Source organism: Oncorhynchus gorbuscha, linkage group LG09 (genome assembly GCF_021184085.1).
Source record: "Oncorhynchus gorbuscha isolate QuinsamMale2020 ecotype Even-year linkage group LG09, OgorEven_v1.0, whole genome shotgun sequence".
NCBI classification, from domain to species: domain Eukaryota; kingdom Metazoa; phylum Chordata; class Actinopteri; order Salmoniformes; family Salmonidae; genus Oncorhynchus; species Oncorhynchus gorbuscha.
Window position 1 is genome coordinate 87,335,855 of NC_060181.1, and position 24,338 is coordinate 87,360,192.

Below are 24,338 nucleotides of genomic sequence, written 5' to 3' on the forward strand. Positions count from 1 at the left end.
TATCTAGCAATTCGGGTTAAGTGCCTTGCTCAAGGGAACACAGATTTTTCACCTAGTCGGCTCAGGGATTCAAACCAGCAACATTTCTGTTACTGTCCCAAAGCTCTGAACCACTAGGCTACCTGCCTCTTAACCACTAGGCTACCTGCCTCTTAACCACTAGGCTACCTGCCTCTTAACCACTAGGCTACCTGCCTCTTAACCACTAGGCTACCTGCCTCTTAACCACTAGGCTACCTGCCTCTTAACCACTAGGCTACCTGCCTCTTAACCACTAGGCTACCTGCCTCTTAACCACTAGGCTACCTGCCTCTTAACCACTAGGCTTCCTGCCTCTTAACCACTAGGCTACCTGCCTCTTAACCACTAGGCTACCTGCCTCTTAACCACTAGGCTACCTGCCTCTTAACCACTAGGCTTCCTGCCTCTTAACCACTAGGCTACCTGCCTTTAACCACTAGGCTACCTGCCTCTTAACCACTAGGCTACCTGCCTCTAACCACTAGGCTACCTGCCTCTTAACCACTAGGCTACCTGCCTCTTAACCACTAGGCTACATGCCTCTAACCACTAGGCTTCCTGCCTCTTAACCACTAGGCTACCTGCCTCTTAACCACTAGGCTACCTGCCTCTTAACCACTAGGCTACATGCCTCTAACCACTAGGCTACCTGCCTCTTAACCACTAGGCTACCTGCCTCTTAACCACTAGGCTACCTGCCACTTAACCACTAGGCTACCTGCCTCTTAACCACTAGGCTACCTGCCTCTTAACCACTAGGCTACCTGCCTCTTAACCACTAGGCTACATGCCTCTAACCACTAGGCTACCTGCCTCTTAACCACTAGGCTACCTGCCTCTTAACCACTAGGCTACCTGCCTCTTAACCACTAGGCTACCTGCCACTGTGTTATACAGCGTTTTGTTATTTGCCACAAACATTGCCACTAGGCTACCTCAACAAACCTGTCATGTCCAGTAACCACTGACTAAAGCTGCTCTGGCTAGGAAGATCAACCACTAGGCTACCTGCCTCTAACCACATCCTCTGTTCTGTGCCTCCAACTACCTGCCTTAGGCTGACTAATTTTGTTATTTGCTTGTCTCATGTGTATGACTAAAGCTGCTCTGGAGGAAGATCAGGACAACACATCTCTGTTCTGTGCCTCCAACGTTATGACTAATGGCTGTGTGTGTGTGTGTGTGTGTGTGTGTGTGTGTGTGTGTGTGTGTGTGTGTGTGTGTGTGTGTGTGTGTGTGTGTGTGTGTGTGTGTGTGTGTGTGTGTGTGTGTGTGTGTGTGTGTGTGTGTGTGTGTGTGTGTGTGTGTGTGAGACCGGACATTTGGCCGGCAGCATTTACATTTACCAGACGTTTGAGACATTTACCAGACCCATACGCTTTGTGTGATTAGGACGTCCTTCCACGGTGCTCATAACGACTTAAAACCACATTTACATTATGGTCATTCATAGGAACAGAATATGCAAGGTGAGGATGCAGGGATTTGCCGTCCTTCTAATTCTGATTCACACTTTGAAGATGTTAGAATAACTGTCCACATGTACTTTTCCTCAGACAACAAGACGAGTAACGAACAGAGAAATCACTAGCCTGTCAATCCACTATCCCCCATAGTAGAAAAGTTGACCTATTTTATTGGTCAGCTTTTCGAGAAAGAAATATCCTTTCCCAAACAGACTCTGGGACAGATGATAGATCCCAAAACCAGTAAACCTTGGCTACATTTTTTTTAAAGCATAAAAAGCAATGAGTCTGATGCAAGAGATAAGAACGTTTAGCTTAAAATGTTGATAAACGACTATTTCTTGACACTATAAGCGGAGCAATGTGCACAAGGCAGTAGGCTGCGCGAGAACATTCCTTCCAAAACGCAATTAGTGAGAAACGTGCGAGCGGGTTTCATGTGACGTGAATAAAAAACATCCAGTATAAATTTAGAAACCTGGTCTAATATGAAACCAGTAGCATGGGTTGCTAATATGACTGATTTAGGCTAGACTACTTTGAAGCAAGCTAAGACATGCCTCATAATATGTAGTAAAAAAGTGCAGGTTTCAAACATACTGTATGTTTTCAAAATGCATACGACTTCCAGCTCATTGCAAAGTGGCGTGTGACACGCTGATGAAACTTGCCTTCTGATGGTTGTTTGAGATGCTGCAGCAGCAGCTCTCATGCTGATGAAACCTGCCTTCTGATGGTTGTTTGAGATGCTGCAGCAGCAGCTCTCACGCTGATGAAGCCTGCCTTCTGATGGCTGTTTGAGATGCTGCAGCAGCAGCTCTCATCCTGATGAAGCCTGCCTTCTGATGGCTGTTTGAGATGCTGCAGCAGCAGCTCTCACGCTGATGAAGCCTGCCTTCTGATGGCTGTTTGAGATGCTGCAGCAGCAGCTCTCACGCTGATGAAGCCTGCCTTCTGATGGTTGTTTAAGATGCTGCAGCAGCAGCTCTCATCCTGATGAAGCCTGCCTTCTGATGGCTGTTTGAGATGCTGCAGCAGCAGCTCTCACACTGATGAAACCTACTTTATGCAAAGTAACCTATAGATTGATAAGCATGACCAGTCAAATGTATAGACATCGACTGGTATTTAAATCAACGAATAGATTAAAAAGCATTATTTCGCATTAGGATTTTCTGTTATTCTCAGGGACAATTGAGCAGCGGCAATTGTATTTATGAGCTTTCCAAATGTTTTATCTGCCAAATACCTGCTATTACCGGCTAATGGAAGCCATGGCGTGTGTGGGCATGTGTGTGTGTACAGTATATACACCTGAAGTCAGAACTTTACATACACTTTAGCCAAATACATTTAAACTCAGTTTTTCACAGTTCCTGACATTTAATTATAGTAAAAATTCCCTGTCTCAGTTCAGTTAGGATCACCACTTTATTTTAAGAATGTGAAATGTCAGAATAATAGTAGAGAGAATGATTTATTTCAGCTTTTATTTCTTTCAACACATTCCCAGTGGGTCAGAAGTTTACACACTTAATTAGTATTTGGTAGCATTGCCTTTAAATTGTTTGACTTGGGTCAAACACTTCGTGTAGCCTTCCACAAGCTTCACACAATACGTTGGGTGAATTTTGGCCCATTCCTCCTGACAGAGATGGTGTAACTGAGTCAGGTTTGTAGGCCTCCTTAATCATGCAGACTTTTTTAGTATCACCCACACATTATCTACAGAATTGAGGTCAAGGCTTTGTGATTGCCACTCCAATACTTTTTTATGGCGGTTTTGGAGCATTGGCTTCTTCCTTGTTGAGCAGCCTTTCAGGTTATGTCGGTATAGGACTCGTTTTACTGTGGATATAGATACTTTGTACCTGTTTCCTCCAGCATCTTCACAACGTCCTTTGCTGTTGTTCTGGGATTGATTTGTACTTTCGCACCAAAGTACGTTCATCTCTAGGAGACAGAACGCATCTCCTTCCTGAGCGGTGTGACGACTACATGGTCCCATGGTGTTTTTACTTGCAAACTATTGTTTGTAGAGATGAATGTGGTATCTTCAGCCATTCCCAAGGATGAACCAGACTTGTGGAAGTCTACCATTTTTTCTGAGGTCTTGGCTGATTTCTTTTGATTTTCCCATGATGTCAAGCAAAGAGGCACTGAGTTTGAAGGTGGACCTTGAAATGCATCCACAGGTACACCTCCAATTGACTCAAATTATATCAATTAGCAGATCAGAAGCTTCTAAAGACATGACATCATTTTCTGGAATTTTCCAAGCTGTTTAAAGGCACAGTCAACTTAGTGCATGTAAACTTCTGACCCACTGGAAAACTTACTTGTGTCATTCATAAAGTAGATGTCCTAACCGACTTGCCAAAACTATAGTTTGTTAACAAGACATTTGTGGAGTGGTTGAAAAAATAGTTTTAACGACTTCAACCCAAGCGTATGTAAACTTCCGACTTCAACTGTAAATATATATATATATATCATTTATTATAAACTGGGTGGTTCGAGCCCTGAATGCTGATTGGCTGACAGCCGCGGTATATCAGACCGTATATCAAGGGTATGACAAAACATGTATTTTTACTGCTCTAATTACGTTGGTAACCAGTTTATAACAGCAATAAGGCACCTCGGGGGTTTGTGGTATACGGCCAATATTCCACGGCTAAGAGCTGTCCAGGCACTCTGCTTTGTGTCGTCCTTTAGAACAGCCCTTAGCCGTGGTATATTGGCCGTATACCACACACCTTCGTGCCTTATTGCTTAATTACGTCACAGCCCTGTGAGAACATAGAGGTCACAGGGTAAAGTGTGAGAAAAGTGTGAGAACACAAAGGACTCAGAACAGTATTCTGCCAACAGTGTCTGAGCTGTAACATCTGCCTGAGAAGAGATGTAGAATGCAGACAGACAGGATGACAAACCCTCTAATGTATTGTACACTGCCGGTCAAACGTTTCAAAATACCTACTCATTCAAGGGTTTTTCTTTATTATATACTATTTTCTAAATTATAGAATAATCGTGAAAAAAAAATCAAAACTATGAAATAACACATATGGAATCATGTAGTAACCAAAAAAGTGTTTAACAAATCTAAATATATTTTATATTTGAGATTCTTCAAATCAGCTTTTCACACTCTTGGCATTCTCTCAACCAAGTTCACCTGGAATGCTATTCCAACAGTCTTGAAGGAGTTCCCACATATGCTGAGCACTTGTTGGCTGCTTTTTCCGTAAAAATCTTTTCACATTAGCTTTTCAATGAGACTGAAACCTGGAGAAATGCACAAAATGCACAATACACGTACAATGTTCAATGCAGCAACTGCATTTAGATTCTCTCTGTGTGTGTGTGTGTGTGTGTGTGTGTGTGTGTGTGTGTGTGTGTGTGTGTGTGTGTGTGTGTGTGTGTGTGTGTGTGTGTGTGTGTGTGTGTGTGTGTGTGTGTGTGTGTGTGTGTGTGTACGCTAGCTAAAACACCTTCTATATGTTGTAAGGCAGAGAGCGCACTTATTCGAGGCAGCAGTTCCAACTGACTCACCGACCTCTACCCACTCTTCCCACCCACTCCCTTTCTCCTCTCTTTCTCTCTCTGTCCTCTCCTCCCACTCCCTTTCTCTCTCTGTCATTTCCTCCCACTCCCTCTCCCACTCAGCCCCAGCCTCTACCCCGGCGTGGGAGTAAGCATATCCCAGTATGAGAGCCTCCGGTGGGGCACACATACAGCGAGCATGGGCCTGCGGTTCTGGAGCTTTGGCTTTCATTCTCTCTCCCACACAGACACACACACACATACATACACTCTACCCACATGAGGAACCCACACTGAGAGCTCCCCTTTAATGTCATGTGTCTTACACCTGAGGAGAGCAGAGGCAGGGGAAACACGGGGGAGTGTGTGGGCTGAGTGTGTGTGTGTGTGTGTGTGTGTGTGTGTGTGTGTGTGTGTGTGTGTGTGTGTGTGTGTGTGTGTGTGTGTGTGTGTGTGTGTGTGTGTGTGTGTGTGTGTGTGTGTGTGTGTGTGTGTGTGTGTGTGTGTGTGTGTGTGTGTGTGTGTGTGTGTGTGTGTGTGTGTGAACTGTGCGAATCACTATGCCTTTTGAATTCAGTTCACATTCAGACAAACCATTAGTCCTCTGCTGTCCTTCTTGGTAGACATGTACTCACAGGAGCTAAATCACTCAGATAGCTTTTATTGCCAGAGCTAAATAGCATCCAGTCCCTCTCAAAAGAATTCAAGATTCACGACTTATGATCTGATGATTAGACACACTGTAGAAGGTATTATGTTAAAACAGATGAAGAACAGATTGAAAGAACTGAGAGAACTGAGAGAATGATAGAATGAGAACACAGAGAATGACAGAGTGAAAGAATGAGAGAACTGAGAGAATGATAGAATGAGAACACAGAGAATGACAGAATGAAAGAATGAGAGAACTGAGAGAATGATAGAATGAGAACACAGAGAATGACAGAGTGAAAGAATGAGAGAACTGAGAGAATGATAGAATGAGAACACAGAGAATGACAGAGTGAAAGAATGAGAGAACTGAGAGAATGATAGAATGAGAACACAGAGAATGACAGAATGAAAGAATGAGAGAACTGAGAGAATGATAGAATGAGAACACAGAGAATGACAGAGTGAAAGAATGAGAGAACTGAGAGAATGATAGAATGAGAACACAGAGAATGACAGAATGAAATAATGAGATAATGAGTAGGGGATCCTCTGAATGTAAGTGCAACCCTTGGACTGAATTAGACATTGAACATCCTCGACCCAAAACTGTAGAAATTGTGAACTAATTCACTAAATAGATACAGAAAGTCAGCAAGTGAAAGTGAATGAATGTTTCGGGAGAGAGCTAGATTGGTACAGTACTTCCACAGATATTTTCCCTCTTTGAAGACAATAGTAAAATCTATTACAGGTATAGCTTTTAGGAATCAAGATGTTTGGGTCTACATCGGAGGGCCTGAACACACAGGACAACGTTATTCCTCTAGAAGCTCTGTATGACAGATGGAATGACCAGTATCTTACCGGTAGAAGAATGGATGACCAATGTCAATCATCTCCAACTTGTCAATCATCTTCACCTTGTCAATCAGCTTCACCATGGCGATTTCAGCTTCTGAAAAACAGGCAATAGAGAACATTATATAATACATAATATTATAATGAGATGTTCTGGAATTATTTAACAAAAAACAGACTTGTTTATGTTCACAATCACTTGCATAATCAATTCCCATCGTGTGAAGTGTCTTGGTATACCAACGGACCAGATTGCTCATTGGAATATGTAACATTCGTGTGTGGGCGACTGTGGGCAGTCTCTGTCCTTCCAGTTCCCCATCTAGTTCCAACAATTAGTTAGCTCCTCCAGGGAACAACCCAAACACAACCCATACCTCATCATCTGTCCACTTATGTGAGGAAAACACTGTTTTACATCATTTAAAATGGCCCATTCTCTATGACTAGATGAAGAAACTCATAAAATGTTTTAAGAAACATTTAGGTATAAACCATCTTGATTTTGTTCTATTATAAATAGATGGAGGCTATTTTTTTCATATTGTGTATTTCATAATGTGTCTTTGGTAAATGTTAAAATCTTACAATTCAAGTCCCTCTGGCTGTTGTATAATCACGTGGTGTCTGGGACATGAGACTGTTGCAGGTGTCTCACAGATGTCCCCTGGCTGTAGTATAATCACATGGTGTCTGGGACATGAGACTGTTGCAGGTGTCTCACAGATGTCCCCTGGCTGTAGTATAATCACGTGGTGTCTGGGACATGAGACTGTTGCAGGTGTCTCACAGATGTCCCCTGGCTGTTGTATAATCACATGGTGTCTGGGACATGAGACTGTTGCAGGTGTCTCACAGATGTCCCCTGGCTGTAGTATAATCACATGGTGTCTGGAACATGAGACTGTTGCAGGTGTCTCACAGATGTCCCCTGGCTGTTGTATAATCACGTGGTGTCTGGGACATGAGACTGTTGCAGGTGTCTCACAGATGTCCCCCCCTGGCTGTAGTATAATCACATGGTGTCTGGAACATGAGACTGTTGCAGGTGTCTCACAGATGTCCCCTGGCTGTTGTATAATCACGTGGTGTCTGGGACATGAGACTGTTGCAGGTGTCTCACAGATGTCCCCTGGCTGTTGTATAATCACGTGGTGTCTGGGACATGAGACTGTTGCAGGTGTCTCACAGATGTCCCCTGGCTGTTGTATAATCACATGGTGTCTGGGACATGAGACTGTTGCAGGTGTCTCACAGATGTCCCCTGGCTGTAGTATAATCACATGGTGTCTGGAACATGAGACTGTTGCAGGTGTCTCACAGATGTCCCCTGGCTGTTGTATAATCACGTGGTGTCTGGGACATGAGACTGTTGCAGGTGTCTCACAGATGTCCCCTGGCTGTAGTATAATCACATGGTGTCTGGAACATGAGACTGTTGCAGGTGTCTCACAGATGTCCCCTGGCTGTTGTATAATCACGTGGTGTCTGGGACATGAGACTGTTGCAGGTGTCTCACAGATGTCCCCTGGCTGTTGTATAATCACGTGGTGTCTGGGACATGAGACTGTTGCAGGTGTCTCACAGATGTCCCCTGGCTGTTGCATGGTTTCAATATTAAAGCCCCCATGATGTCTTTATAAATGTTTTTCTAAATCATCACTTCATGTCAAATAAATAACTATATGTTTATTTTGGTTTTTACCTCAAAATACATTTTTTATCATTTATTTCCCTGAGCCTCCTTGGGTCACTGAAAAGCTCAGTCCGATTGTGTGGGCGCAGGGATACAAATTTGAGAAGTATCTTCTCAAGTTATTGTTTTACATGTGCTAAAGCTCTGTAAGGTGTTCCTGTGGGATGAAACCAGATGATGGTGAAAGTTAGAGGGTGTTAGCTAAACATAATCAGGTAGGAGGTCCAGAGCGGCACCAGAGTAGTGATCGATGGTAGAAAGTTAAATACCTAGTGCTTTTATCTACATTGTCATCACCAGCTTTCTCCAATAGTGACATTACTATACACAAGGGAGTACTTTGTCTGACAGTACTTTGTCTGACAGTCAGAGAGTACTTTGTCTGACAGTCTGGCAGTACTTTGTCTGACAGTCAGGGAATACATTGTCTGACAGTACTTTGTCTGACAGTCTGGCAGTACTTTGTCTGACAGTACTTTGTCTGACAGTCAGAGAGTACATTGTCTGGCAGTACTTTGTCTGACAGTCTGGCAGTACTTTGTCTGACAGTCAGGGAGTACATTGTCTGACAGTACTTTGTCTGACAGTCAGAGAGTACATTGTCTGACAGTACTTTGTCTGACAGTCTGGCAGTACTTTGTCTGACAGTACTTTGTCTGGCAGTCAGAGAGTACATTGTCTGACAGTACTTTGTCTGACAGTCTGGCAGTACTTTGTCTGACAGTCAGGGAGTACTCTGTCTGACAGTCAGGGAGTACTTTGTCTGGCAGTCAGAGAGTACATTGTCTGACAGTACTTTGTCTGACAGTCTGGCAGTACTTTGTCTGACAGTCAGGGAGTACATTGTCTGACAGTCTGGCAGTACTTTGTCTGACAGTCTGGCAGTACTTTGTCTGACAGTCTGGCAGTACTTTGTCTGACAGTCAGGGAGTACTTTGTCTGACAGTCAGGGAGTACTCTGTCAGACAGTCAGACAGTACTTTGTCAGACAGTACTTTGTCAGACAGTACTTTGTCAGACAGTCTGGCAGTACTTTGCCTGACAGTACTTTGTCAGACAGTACTTTGTCAGACAGTCTGACAGTACTTTGCCTGACAGTACTTTGTTTGACAGCCTGGCAGTACTTTGCCTGACAGTACTTGGTCTGACAGTCTGGCAGTACTTTGTCTGACAGTCTGGCAGTACTTTGTTTGACAGTACTTTGTCTGACAGTACTTTGTCTGACAGTCTGGCAGTACTTTGCCTGACAGTACTTTGCCTGACAGTACTTTGTCTGACAGTCAGGGAGTACTTTGTCTGACAGTCAGAGAGTACTTTGTCTGACAGTACTTTGCCTGACTGTCTGGCAGTACTTTGACAGACAGTCTGGCAGTACTTTGACTGACAGTCTGACAGTACTTTGTCTGACAGTACTTTGTCTGACAGTCAGAGAGTACATTGTCTGACAGTACTTTGTCTGACAGTCTGGCAGTACTTTGTCTGACAGTACTTTGTCTGACAGTCAGAGAGTACATTGTCTGACAGTACTTTGTCTGACAGTCTGGCAGTACTTTGTCTGACAGTCAGGGAGTACTCTGTCTGACAGTCAGGGAGTACTTTGTCTGGCAGTCAGAGAGTACATTGTCTGACAGTACTTTGTCTGACAGTCTGGCAGTACTTTGTCTGACAGTCAGGGAGTACATTGTCTGACAGTCTGGCAGTACTTTGTCTGACAGTCTGGCAGTACTTTGTCTGACAGTCTGGCAGTACTTTGTCTGACAGTCAGGGAGTACTTTGTCTGACAGTCAGGGAGTACTCTGTCAGACAGTCAGACAGTACTTTGTCAGACAGTACTTTGTCAGACAGTACTTTGTCAGACAGTCTGGCAGTACTTTGCCTGACAGTACTTTGTCAGACAGTACTTTGTCAGACAGTCTGGCAGTACTTTGCCTGACAGTACTTTGTTTGACAGCCTGGCAGTACTTTGCCTGACAGTACTTGGTCTGACAGTCTGGCAGTACTTTGTCTGACAGTCTGGCAGTACTTTGTTTGACAGTACTTTGTCTGACAGTACTTTGTCTGACAGTCTGGCAGTACTTTGCCTGACAGTACTTTGCCTGACAGTACTTTGTCTGACAGTCTGGCAGTACTTTGTCTGACAATCAGAGAGTACTTTGTCTGACAGTACTTTGTCTGACAGTCAGAGAGTACTTTGTCTGACAGTCTGGAAGTACTTTGTCTGACAGTACTTTGTCAGACAGTCTGGCAGTACTTTGTCTGACAGTCTGGCAGTACTTTGTCTGACAGTCTGGCAGTACTTTGTCTGACAGTCTGGCAGTACTTTGTCTGACAGTCTGACAGTACTTTGTCAGACAGTCTGGCCGTACTTTGTCTGACAGTCTGACAGTACTTTGTCTGACAGTCTGGCAGTACTTTGTCTGACAGTACTTTGTCTGACAGTCTGGCAGTACTTTGTCTGACAGTACTTTGTCTGACAGTCTGGCAGTACTTTGTCTGACAGTACTTTGTCTGATAGTCTGGCAGTACTTTGTCAGACAGTCAGGGAGTACTTTGTCAGACAGTCTGGCAGTACTTTGTCAGACAGTCTGGCAGTACTTTGTCTGACAGTCTGACAGTACTTTGTCTGACAGTCTGGCAGTACTTTGTCAGACAGTCTGACAGTACTTTGTCTGACAGTCTGGCAGTACTTTGTCAGACAGTCTGACAATACTTTGTCAGACAGTCTGGCAGTACTTTGTCTGACAGTCTGACAGTACTTTGTCTGACAGTCTGGCAGTACTTTGTCTGATAGTCTGGCAGTACTTTGTCTGACAGTCTGGCAGTACTTTGTCTGACAGTCTGGCAGTACTATGTCTGACAGCCTGACAGTACTTTGTCTGACAGTCTGGCAGTACTATGTCTGACAGTCTGACAGTACTTTGTCAGACAGTCTGGCAGTACTTTGTCTGACAGTCTGACAGTACTTTGTCTGACAGTCTGACAGTACTTTGTCAGACAGTCTGGCAGTACTTTGTCAGACAGTACTTTGTCAGACAGTCTGGCAGTACTTTGCCTAACAGTCTGAGAGTACTTTGTCTGACAGTCAGGGAGTACTTTGTCTGACAGTCAGAGAGTACTTTGTCAGACAGTCAGAGAGTACTTTGTCAGACAGTCAGTGAGTACTTTGTCAGACAGTACTTTGTCAGACAGTATGACAGTACTTTGACAGCATTTCAGTCTGAAGGACATATGATTTGAAGTGACTGGAATATTCAGAAAGTTAATGTGAAGTGATCAGAAGATCACCAGGCAATCATTTTGTGTAGAAAATAACATAAATGCGTTCAATTATGTGGTGCTGTCCTCCCCAGTCTGATTATGCCCGGTCATGTCCACTCTCTGCTCTAACGAACCCTGCACAGCTTGAGAGCATTGTAAAGGAAAACAGATTAGTGTTCCTGAGAATCTTAGCATTCAGGAATGGGGCAATATTAGCACACAGCTAATAACAGTAGCTTCCGGGCTCCCGAGTGGCACAGCGGTTTAAGACACTGCATCTCAGTGCTTCAGATGTCACTACAGACACCCTGGTTTGATTCCAGGCTGTATCACAAGTGGACGTGATTGGGCGGCAAACATTTGGCCCAGCGTTGCCTGGGTTTGGCTGGTGTAGGCCGTAAATAAGAATGTGTTCTTTAACTGACTTGCCTAGTTAAATAAAAGGTTCAAAAAAAATATTTATTTTTTAATTATAGCTCCTACCATTCAAGAGATTTTGCAGGAGAAAAACAGAAAACACTCTTCCACCATTTGCAAATGGGGATCCAAATAAACAAACAAATAAATAAACAAACATAGAGGAAAAGTGTAGCTGGCTATGCAGGAACATTGTTTACATTGTGAGAAGGCACCTTCTACCTTGGCACTAGGGCAGCGTTTCCCTTTTACGATTCTGATATCACTTTTTATGTAGCTAGGCTAGCTACAGGTACCCTATGTTAATATAAATATCAGGTCAGTAGCTAGCTAGCTAGCTATCCTAGTTGCGGTCGAGAATAGTAGCTAGCTAACTAGCTAAGCTAACGTTAGCTAGCAGCAGCACAACAATATAATGTCCTTTGCTTTTAATAATAATAGTTAGCTAGAAGAATAACTATCTTGAGATGTACTTTTTGAAACGTTGCTGTTGACTGCTGCTGCTTGTTGGGAAAGAAATTTGATGAAGGATGCTGCTAGCAAATCCACTGCCTAAGAAACAATTGTTGCTTTGCAGACAGCTACTGCACATCTATTCTGCTTTGGTTCATTGCTGTAGCCTGTTAATGCAGTCAATTGATCAAATCGCCCTCTAGTGGCATCATGGGTGGAATGTTTCTCATATTTTTCATGATTTCATAATTCATTAAAAAATAAAGTAAGCCCATAACAATATCTGTGAGATGTTTTTAAGACTACCAAGAAACTGTGGCCATGATTTAGCCCACTGCAGTGAAAGGTTAAAGTGGAAGTAAGCCTAAATACAGATATATTTTGGTCTTTGGTAGCATAAGTGCATGCTGCCAACAATGAGGAATGGAATGTCAATATGACAGGGCAGGGCCAACAACCGTGTAGGAGGATATATGCACATCAAGATAAACTGTCATTGGTCTATTATAATTATATCAGATTGTAATGTCATCATCTGGGCCAAAAACTTGTTTTTAGACAGGTCTTATACTAAAGGGCACATTATTTTCACAGTTTCAGTGTTTTTTCGATCTAAAAGTGTGGAAATATCATTAAAAAAAGCACAATTTGAACTGCATTGCCCCTTGATCTTCTACTCTGAAGACAGAGGAATAGCAGTCTTTGCATAAAACCATTTGAAATAAGTAACAAACCATTTGTAACAGGTCAAGTGTTAAATGTCCTTTAAACACCTGAACAATTGGACCAATGGTTAAACGTCCTTTCAAACACCTGACCAATTGGACCAATGGTTAAATGTCCTTTTAAACACCTGACCAATTGGACCAATGGTTAAACGTCCTTTCAAACACCTGACCAATTGGACCAATGGTTAAACGTCCTTTAAAAACACCTGACCAATTGGACCAATGGTTAAACGTCCTTTCAAACACTTGACCAATTGGACCAATGGTTAAATGTCCTTTCAAACACCTGACCAATTGGACCAATGGTTAAATGTCCTTTCAAACACCTGACCAATTGGACCAATGGTTAAATGTCCTTTTAAACACCTGACCAATTGGACCAATGGTTAAACGTCCTTTCAAACACCTGACCAATTGGACCAATGGTTAAATGTCCTTTTAAACACCTGACCAATTGGACCAATGGTTAAACGTCCTTTCAAACACTTGACCAATTGGACCAATAGTTAAATGTCCTTTCAAACACCTGACCAATTGGACCAATGGTTAAATGTCATTTTAAACACTTGACCAATTGGACCAATGGTTAAATGTCCTTTCAAACACCTGACCTGTTACAAATGGTTTGCACCCAACCACAATCTCAGATCCCCCCCACACACACACACACACACACACACACACACACACACACACACACACACACACACACACACACACACACTCTAATACTTGCTTAGTTCCTTGAACTGCTTTTTTATTGTAATTATATCTCACAATGATATGATGATGGATTATGATACTTGTATACGAAATGCTTCAGTCTGGTTTTAGACCCCATCATAGCACTGAGACGGCACTTGTGAAGGTGGTAAATGACATTTTAATGGCATCGGACCGAGGCTCTGCATCTGTCCTCGTGCTCCTAGACCTTAGTGCTGCTTTTGATACCATCGATCACCACATTCTTTTGGAGAGATTGGAAACCCAAATTGGTCTACACGGACATGTTCTGGCCTGGTTTAGATCTTATCTGTCGGAAAGATATCAGTTTGTCTCTGTGAATGGTTTGTCCTCTGACAAATCAACTGTAAATTTCGGTGTTCCTCAAGGTTCCGTTTTAGGACCACTATTGTTTTCGCTATACATTTTACCTCTTGGGGATGTTATTCGAAAACATAATGTTAACTTTCACTGCTATGCGGATGACACACAGCTGTACATTTCAATGAAACATGGTGAAGCTCCAAAATTGCCCTCGCTAGAAGCATGTGTTTCAGACATAAGGAAGTGGATGGCTGCAAACTTTCTACTATTAAACTCGGACAAAACAGAGATGCTTGTTCTAGGTCCCAAGAAACAAAGAGATCTTCTGTTGACAATTAATCTTAATGGTTGTACAGTCGTCTCAAATAAAACTGTGAAGGACCTCGGCGTTACTCTGGACCCTGATCTCTCTTTTGAAGCACATATCAAGACCATTTCGAGGACAGCTTTTTTCCATCTACGTAATATTGCAAGAATCAGAAACTTTCTGTCCAAAAATGATGCAGAAAAATTAATCCATGCTTTTGTCACTTCTAGGTTAGACTACTGCAATGCTCTACTTTCCGGCTACCTGGATAACGCACTAAATAAACTTCAGTTAGTGCTAAATACGGCTGCTAGAATCCTGATTTTCTTTTTGATCATATTACTCCAGTGCTAGCCTCTCTACACTGGCTTCCTGTCAAGGCAAGGGCTGATTTCAAAGTTTTACTGCTAACCTACAAAGCATTACATGGGCTTGCTCCTACCTATCGCTCTGATTTGGTCCTGCCGTACATACCTACACGTACGCTACGGTCACAAGACACAGGCCTCCTAATTGTCCCTAGAATTTCTAAACAAACAGCTGGAGGCAGGGCTTTCTCCTATAGAGCTCTGCCTACCCATGTCAGAGACGCAAACTCGGTCTCAACCTTTAAGTCTTTACTGAAGACTCATCTCTTCAGTGGGTCATATGATTGAGTGTAGTCTGGCCCAGGAGTGGGAAGGTGAACGGAAAGGCTCTGGAGCAACGAACCGCCCTTGCTGTCTCTGCCTGGCCGGTTCCCCTCTTTCCACTGGGATTCTCTGCCTCTAACCCTATTACAGGGGCTGAGTCACTGGCTTACTGGGGCTCTCTCATGCCGTCCCTGGAGGGGGTGCGTCACCTCAGTGGGTTGATTCACTGTTGTGGTCATCCTGTCTGGGTTGGCGCCCCCCCCTTGGGTTGTGCCGTGGCGGAGATCTTTGTGGGCTATACTCAGCCTTGTCTCAGGATGGTAAGTTGGTGGTTGAAGATATCCCTCGAGTGGTGTGGGGGCTGTGCTTTGGCAAAGTGGGTGGGGTTATATCCTTCCTGTTTGGCCCTGTCCGGGGGTGTCCTCGGATGGGGCCACAGTGTCTCCTGACCCCTCCTGTCTCAGCCTTCAGTATTTATGCTGCAGTAGTTTGTGTCGGGGGGCTAGGGTCAGTTTGTTATATCTGGAGTACTTCTCCTGTCCTATTCGGTGTCCTGTGTGAATCTAAGTGTGTGTTCTCTAATTCTCTCCTTCTTTCTTTCTCTCTCTCGGAGGACCTGAGCCCCAGGACCATGCCCCAGGACTACCTGACATGATGACTCCTTGCTGTCCCCAGTCCAACTGGCCATGCTGCTGCTCCAGTTTCAACTGTTCTGCCTTACTATTATTTGACCATGCTGGTCATTTATGAACATTTGAACATCTTGGCCATGTTCTGTTATAATCTCCACCCGGCACAGCCAGAAGAGGACTGGCCACCCCACATAGCCTGGTTCCTCTCTAGGTTTCTTCCTTGGTTTTGGCCTTTCTAGGGAGTTTTTCCTAGCCACCGTTGGTTTTAGGCTGGGTTTCTGTACAGCACTTTGAGATATCAGCTGATGTACGAAGGGCTATATAAATCAATTTGATTTGATTTGCTTTTGATTTGATAACTATTATCATTATTTGAAATACAAAAGTCACCTGTAAGTCAGTCATATCACATCTACCATTAATGGAATCAAATCATGTTGGTTTATTCCTGCTTTCTCTCTCTCTCTCTCTCTCTCTCTCTCTCTCTCTCTCTCTCTCTCTCTCTCTCTCTCTCTCTCTCTCTCTCTCTCTCTCCCTCCCTCTCTCTCTCTCTCTTTCACGGTGTCTCCCCCGGGGTAATCACATTCCAAAACACACACAGGAATTCCCACCAGCCCAGCTAGCATACCACCCCACACACGCACACACACAGCACGACTCGCATACCACCCCTCCTCCCGCAAAGAAGGGAAAACACACACAGAGATCCTGTCTGCACCCAACCACACTCTCAGATCTCTCCCCCCCTCACACACACACACACACACATCTAGCTCGACTTGCATACCACCCCTCCTCCAGCAACTTAAAGGGAAAACACACACAGAGATCATACGCACGCACGCGCGCACACACACGCACGCACAGTCTACAATGATAGAACCAAGGCAGACCACACACTGTTGCAATGCCATGCTTCTTCTGGTCTTTCACACAATGCAAACTCTAGAATATGATAGCCTAACTGTAGACCTAACAAAATAATGGCACTTATCTAAACACCAATCTTATGAATGTGAAAAAACGTAGCAAATAAAACAATAGGCTCAATACTATATATCCGAAGTATTAAGATGATATACACAGTCGACAGCTGTAGCTTACCTTGTGGTTGTCTGTCTCCCCGAACTCGAGATGTCTCTTTCCGCTCCTTGCTGTTGCAAACGCCAAGAGTCGTGCAGGAGGGAGCCCGGGGTTGCAGACACCTTTCCATGGCGCGACACTCCGCAGTTACATGCTACAAAAACCAGAACGCGACAACAACAAAAAAACATCACCAAAGGCTGAAAAATACTTTCTCTAGCAACTGACTTTCTCAACTGACTTTCTCATCGCGAATGCACTTAATGATCTCATCACTCAGTCATCTGCGACTCCTGCAAGTCATTTCCCCTCTCCCCTTATCGCTGACTGGCCGCGGGGCTTTTCGCCGTGTGCATACTGAATCGGTCGGAAATGCCACTGAGTTTCCTGCTTCAGCATAGCTTCCCATTCACCTCAGCCTGTATATAGGCGCGTCCCTCGCTCGCCCTGACGACGACCCCCAGCTAGCAATAAATCCCCCTTTTACCAGGGGCCGTCCCTGCTGCGATCCGTGTGCGTGTAGTGCGTGCGCGTGTCCACAGACACATGCACGTTTTCAGGAAAGTCCACTTTTCCGAATAACACGATTTTACAGAAAGAAATGATAAGGTTACATGTTTTCCAGAATATGACTAGCCTACAGCCTGCAGTCAGCCATGTAACCACATTTGGTTCCTTGAATTAGACTTGTATTAGACTGATCTACTGGGCTGTGTAGATGTATAATAATATCACATAATGTAATTCTAATGTCAATAGTTTGGAATTGAAAACATATATATTACCACAAATCTTTCCCCAGTCTATATCCCTCCTCGTCTCTCCTCTATCCCTCCTCGTCTCTCCTCTATCCCTCCTCGTCTCTCCTCCATCCCTCCACATCTCTCCTCCACACCTCCTCATCTCTCCTCCATCCCTCCTCGTCTCTCCTCCATCCCTCCTCATCTCTCCTCCATCCCTCCTCATCTCTCCTCTATCTCTACTCTCTCCTTCACGCCTCCTCCATCCCTCCTCATCTCTCCTCCATCCCTCCTCATCTCTCCTCCATCCCTCCTCATCTCTCCTCCATCCCTCTCTCTCTCTCTCTCTCTCTCTCTCTCTCTCTCTCTCTCTCTCTCTCTCTCTCTCTCTCTCTCTCTCTCTCTCTCTCTCTCTCTCTCTCTCTCTCTCTCTCTCTCTCTCTCTCTCTCTCTCTCTCTCTCTCTCTCTCTCTCTCTCTCTCTCTCTCTCTCTCTCTCCCCCTGCTCTCTCTCTCTCTCTCTGCTCTCTCTCTCTCTCTCTCTCTCTCTCTCTCTCTCTCTCTCTCTCTCTCTCTCTCTCTCTCTCTCTCTCTCTCTCTCTCTCTCTCTCTCTCTCTCTCTCTCTCTCTCTCTCTCTCTCTCTCTCTCTCTCTCTCTCTCTCTCTCTCTCTCTCTGTCTCTCTCTCTCTCTCTCTCTCTCTCTCTCTCTCTCTCTCTCTCTCTCTCTCTCTCTCTCTCTCTCTCTCTCTCTCTCTCTCTCTCTCTCTCTCTCTCTCTCTCTCTCCCCCCTCCCTCTCTCTCTCTCTCTCTCTCTCTCTCTCTCTCTCTCTCTCTGCTCTCTCTCTCTGTCTCTCTCCTGCTCGCTCTCTCTCTCTCTCTCTCTCTCTCTCTCTCTCTCTCTCTCTCTCTCTCTCTCTCTCTCTCTCTCTCTCTCTCTCTCTCTCTCTCTCTCTCTCTCTCTCTCTCTCTCTCTCTCCTGGTCTCTCTCTCTCTCTCTCTCTCTCTCTCTCTCTCTCTCTCTCTCTCTCTCTCTCTCTCTCTCTCTCTCTCTCTCCCTGCTCTCTCTCCTGCTCTCTCTCTCTGTCTCTCTCTGCTCTCTCTCTCCCTCTCTCTGCTCTCTCTCTCTCTCTCTCTCTCTCCTGCTCTCTCTCTCTCTCTCTCTCTCTCTCTCTCTCTCTCTCTCTCTCTCTCTCTCTCTCTCTCTCTCTCTCTCTCTCTCTCTCTCTCCAGCCATATTTATAATGTTGAAATCATGGCACGGCGTGGCATTATTTCCAACCGCTGACTAAGGTGTCTTTTACCATCTACAAGGCTCACATCGAGCTAGGGTGTTGGGGATGGGTTTGAAGATGGGTTTGAGGATGGGTTTGAACTGTGGCATCGAGCTCGGGTGTTGGGGATGGGCTTGAACTGTGGCATCGAGCTTGGGTGTTGGGGATGGGCTTGAACTGTGGGCTTGAACTGTGGCATCGAGCTTGAGTGTTGGGGATGGGTCTTGGGCCTTGGGTTGAACTGTGACCTATGGCTCTGGGCATCGGAGGTTCTTCTTCTATTTGAACCCTATTACTAACCCTAACCTTTAACCCTAATCCTAACCTTTAACTCTAACCCTAACCTTTAACCTATTACTAACCCTAACCTTTAACTCTAACCCTAACCTTTAACCCTAACCCTAACCTTTAACACTAACCCTAACCTTTGACCCTAACCCTAACCTTTACCCCTAACCCTAACCTTTAACCCTAACCCTAACCCTAACCCTAACCTTTAACCCTAACCTTAAACCTATTACTAACCCTAACCTTTACCCCTAACCCTAACCTTTAACCCTAACCCTAACCCTAACCCTAACCCTCTAACCCTAACTCAAACCCTAACCCCAACCCTAACCCTAACATTTAACCCTAAACCTAACCCTAACCTTTAATCCTATCACTAACCCTAACCTTTAATCCTATCACTAACCCTAACTTTTAATCATATCACTAACCCTAACCCTAACCCTAACCCTCTAACCCTAACTTAAACCCTAACCCCAACCCTAACCCTAACCTTTAACCCTAAACCTAACCTTTAATCCTATCACTAACCCTAACCTTTAATCCTATCACTAACCCTAACCTTTCATCCTAACCCTAACCTTTAATCATATCACTAACCCTAACCTTTAATCCTAACCCTAACCCTAACCCTAACCTTTAATCCTATCTCTAACCCTAACCTTTAATAACTATCACTAACCCTAACCTTTAATAACTATCACTAACCCTAACCTTTAATCCTATCACTAACCCTAACCTTTAATCCTAACCCTAACCCTAACCTTTAACCCTAATCCTAACCCTAACCTTTAATCCTAACCCTAACCCTAACCTTTAACCCTAACCCTAACCTTCAATCCTATCACTAACCCTAACCTTTAATCCTAACCCTAACCCTAACCTTTAACCCTAACCCTAACCTTTAATCCTAACCCTAATCCTAACCTTTAATCCTAACCCTAACCCTAAAATGTAATCCTATCACTAACCCTAACCTTTAATACTATCAATAACCCTAACCTTTAATCCTATCACTAACCTTTAATCCTAACCCTAACCCTAATCCTAACCCTAATCCTAACCCTAACCCTAACCTTTAATCCTATCACTAACCCTAACCTTTAACCCTAACCCTAACCTTTAATCCTATCACTAACCCTAACCTTTAACCCTAACCCTAACCTTTAACCCTAACCCTACCCATAACCTTTAACCCTAACCCTAACCCTTTAATCCTAACCCTAACCCTAACCTTTAATCCTATCACTAACCCTAACCTTTAACCCTAACCCTAACCTTTAACCCTAACCCTAACCCTAACCTTTAACCCTAACCCTAACCCTAAGCTTTAACCCTAACCATAACCCTATTAGTCGGAAATAAGTAGGCAATAACTAGGAAATTAGTAGCTAATACTTAGGCAATTAGTAGGCAATTAGTAGGCAATAAGTAGACAATTAGTAGACACTTAATTGGTAATAATTAGGCAATTAGAAGACAACTAGTCGGCAATTAGTAGGCTAATAGTAATTGGCTAAAATCACACGATGCACCCTGATGATGTCGTTGGAAACACTTAACTTCTTTGAATTTTCTTTACTACAAAACATAGAAACGCATCATTTTCACATGTGTTGATGTTGAAGTGATGCTTGAGATGATGCATATGAAGTTGATCATTTTAGATTTTTTATTTTTTTATTTCACCTTTATTTAACCAGGTAGGCTAGTTGAGAACAAGTTCTCATTTGCAACTGCGACCTGGCCAAGATAAAGCATAGCAGTGTGAACAGACAACACAGAGTTACACATGGAGTAAACAATTAACAAGTCAATAACACAGTAGAAAAAAGGGGGAGTCTATATACAATGTGTGCAAAAGGCATGAGGTAGGCGAATAATTACAATTTTGCAGATTAACACTGGAGTGATAAATGATCAGATGGTCATGTACAGGTAGAGATATTGGTGTGCAAAAGAGCAGAAAAGTAAATAAATAAAAACAGTATAAAAACAGTATGGGAATGAGGTAGGTGAAAATGGGTGGGCTATTTACCAATAGACTATGTACAGCAGCAGCGATCGGTTAGCTGCTCAGATAGCTGATGTTTGAAGTTAGTGAGGGAGATAAAAGTCTCCAACTTCAGCGATTTTTGCAATTCGTTCCAGTCACAGGCAGCAGAGTACTGGAACGAAAGGTGGCCAAATGAGGTGTTGGCTTTAGGGATGATCAGAGAGATACACCTGCTGGAGCGCGTGCTACGGATGGGTGTTGCCATTGGGACCAGTGAACTGACATAAGGCGGAGATTTACCTAGCATGGACTTGTAGATGACCTGGAGCCAGTGGGTCTGGCGATGAATATGTAGCGAGGGCCAGCCGACTAGAGCATACAAGTCGCAGTGGTGGGTGGTATAAGGTGCTTTAGTGACAAAACGGATGGCACTGTGATAGACTGCATCCAGTTTGCTGAGTAGAGTGTTGGAAGCCATTTTGTAGATGACATCGCCGAAGTCGAGGATCGGTAGGATAGTCAGTTTTACTAGGGTAAGCTTGGCGGCGTGAGTGAAGGAGGCTTTGTTGCGGAATAGAAAGCCGGCTCTTGATTTGATTTTCGATTGGAGATGTTTGATATGAGTCTGGAAGGAGAGTTTACAGTCTAGCCAGACACCTAGGTACTTATAGATGTCTACATATTCAAGGTCAGAACCATCCAGGGTGGTGATGCTAGTCGGGCATGCGGGTGCAGGCAGCGATCGGTTGAAAAGCATGCATTTGGTTTTACTAGCGTTTAATAATAATAATAATATATGCCATTTAGCAGACGCTTCGGAAGAAGTGTTGTATGGCATTGAAGCTCGTTTGGAGGTTAGATAGCACAGTGTCCAATGACGGGCCGAAAGTATATAGAATGGTGTCGTCTGCGTAGAGGTGGATCAGGGAATCGCCCGCAGCAAGAGCAACAGCATTGTCAAATGTTCCTTTAACCACTTAATGTCTACATTTAAGATGAACCCTATCCCAAACCATAACCATAACCTTAACCAGACGGAATTAATGCCTAAAGTTACATTTCATTTCACTTTTTGCACAGTTTGTCTGACAGCTATGAAACGGCAAAACACATTGTAATAATCAAGGCAGGACATGCCATAAAAATCATGCATTGGAGGTAAGTGGTGATTTGGGGGTATTTCCTAGTTCTGCAGCTGTATCTTATGTAAACTAGAGATTATTATTTTATATATTTTTTAAGTAGTCTACACGTGTTTGTATCAGTCCGAGAGAGGGTTTTACTATTCAGGCCAAAGTGTCTAGTGCAATGGATGACCAGGCTTTCCTAACCCTCTCCTCGGGCTCTCCCAGACGTTTTACATTTGGACCCTAAACTGGCACACCTGATTCCATTAGTCAACTAGTCATCAAGCCTTTAACCAATTGAATCAGGTAATGCTGGTTTAGGGTAAAAAAGTGAAAGGTCTAGGTGGCCCGAGGAGACGGTTGGTAAACCCTGCATTACTGTTGTGGGGTGGAAGTATTATTCTTCTAATCCCTGTTCTTTCACCAGGAATGTAGCCCCCTTCTTCTATCTATCTCTCTCTCTCTCTCTGTGTGTGTGTGTGTGTGTGTGTGTGTGTGTGTGTGTGTGTGTGTGTGTGTGTGTGTGTGTGTGTGTGTGTGTGTGTGTGTGTGTGTGTGTGTGTGTGTGTGTGTGTGTGTGTGTGTGTGTGTGTGTGTGTGCCCCTGCGTCTGTGAGTGTGTGTGTGCCTATGTGTGTTCCTCTCCTGATTCCCATGAATCTGGTGGAGTTAAAGCCTCTTAAATGTCCCCCTGGCTTTTGTACTCACGTTTCAGCTGAAATTCCCTAAATTCACCCCTCCATTCAGACACTGTGTGTTAGAGAGCTCTGGAATGCACTGGGCTTGACAGGCGCCTGGGTGGGTGTGTGTGTGGATGCATGAACAAGTGTGTATGAGTGTGTGTGGGCGTGTGGGCGGGTGGGTGTTCGTCTGTGCACGTGAGTGTGTGGGTGGTTGCGTGGGTGTTGGGGTGAGTGGGTGCATGGTTCTCAGTGGCTGAGTGCACATGTGACTACATAAGTGTGTGTGTGTTAGTCTCTGTGTGTATAGAAAAGGTGACACGTGTGTGTGTGTGTGTGTGTGTGTGTGTGTGTGTGTGTGTGTGTGTGTGTGTGTGTGTGTGTGTGTGTGTGTGTGTGTGTGTGTGTGTGTGTGTGTGTGTGTGTGTGTGTGTGTGTGTGTGTGTGTGTGTGTGTGTGTGTGTGTGTGTGTGTGTGTGTGTATAAGGCATAGGTATTTGTATTTCATAATCTGAGCCTTTCTGTTTAAATGTTTTTTAAAAAGCTCAAACAAATTCACAGACACAATCTCTCATATTTACCACTAACATATATATATACACACACACACACACACACACACACACACACACACACACACACACACACACACACACACACACACACACACACACACACACACACACACACACACACACACACACACACACACACACACACACACACACACACACACACACACACACACACACACACACACACACACACACACACTCACTTAGCATCGGGCGTTTGCCTGATCTAGTTTCCTCCTTGCTTTGTGAGCAACCCGCAGCAATAAAATCAACACAAATATGTGATAATCACATTCTTCACATAGCTGGTGGGAAGTTTCGGCTGGTTCTCCACAAGAGGAGGGGTGTGTGTATATGTGTGGATATGTGTGAATGTGTGTGAATGTGTGAATGTGTGAATGTGTGAATGTGTGAATATGTGAATGTGTGAATGTGTGCGTGTGTGAATGTGTGAATGTGTGAATGTGTGAATGTGTGAATGTGTGAATGTGTGTGAATGTGTGAATGTGTGAATGTGTGAATGTGTGAATGTGTGAATGTGTGAATGTGTGTGAATGTGTGAATGTGTGAATGTGTGCATGTGCTCGTCTGTATGTGTGTGTGTGATTCCTCTGTTCTCTGGAGGCCCCACAGAGAAAGAAAGAGTTATGGAACAAATAGGTCTCACACATTACATAACAGTACCACCAGTACAAACCAGATATACTCCCAGTACAAACCAGATATACTCCCAGTACAAACCAGATATACTCCCAGTACAAACCAGATATACTCCCAGTGCAAACCATCAGGTCAGATATACTCCCAGTACAAACCAGATATACTCCCAGTACAAACCAGATATACTCCCAGTACAAACCA

The 24,338-nt window shown here is 44.0% G+C and overlaps 1 long non-coding RNA gene across 1 annotated transcript in view; it reads right to left on the bottom strand.

The window, feature by feature from the left end:
• LOC124044232 overlaps positions 1 to 17,201 on the bottom strand; it is a 91,081-nt gene extending 73,880 nt beyond the window's left edge. The window contains exons 1-2 of the long non-coding RNA XR_006840460.1: positions 16,823 to 17,201; positions 6,555 to 6,645 (exon numbers count right to left, since the gene is read on the bottom strand). This is a non-coding gene — a long non-coding RNA (uncharacterized LOC124044232). The remainder of the gene's footprint in view (positions 1 to 6,554; positions 6,646 to 16,822) is intronic.
• Between the last annotated feature and the right edge of the window lie 7,137 nt (positions 17,202 to 24,338).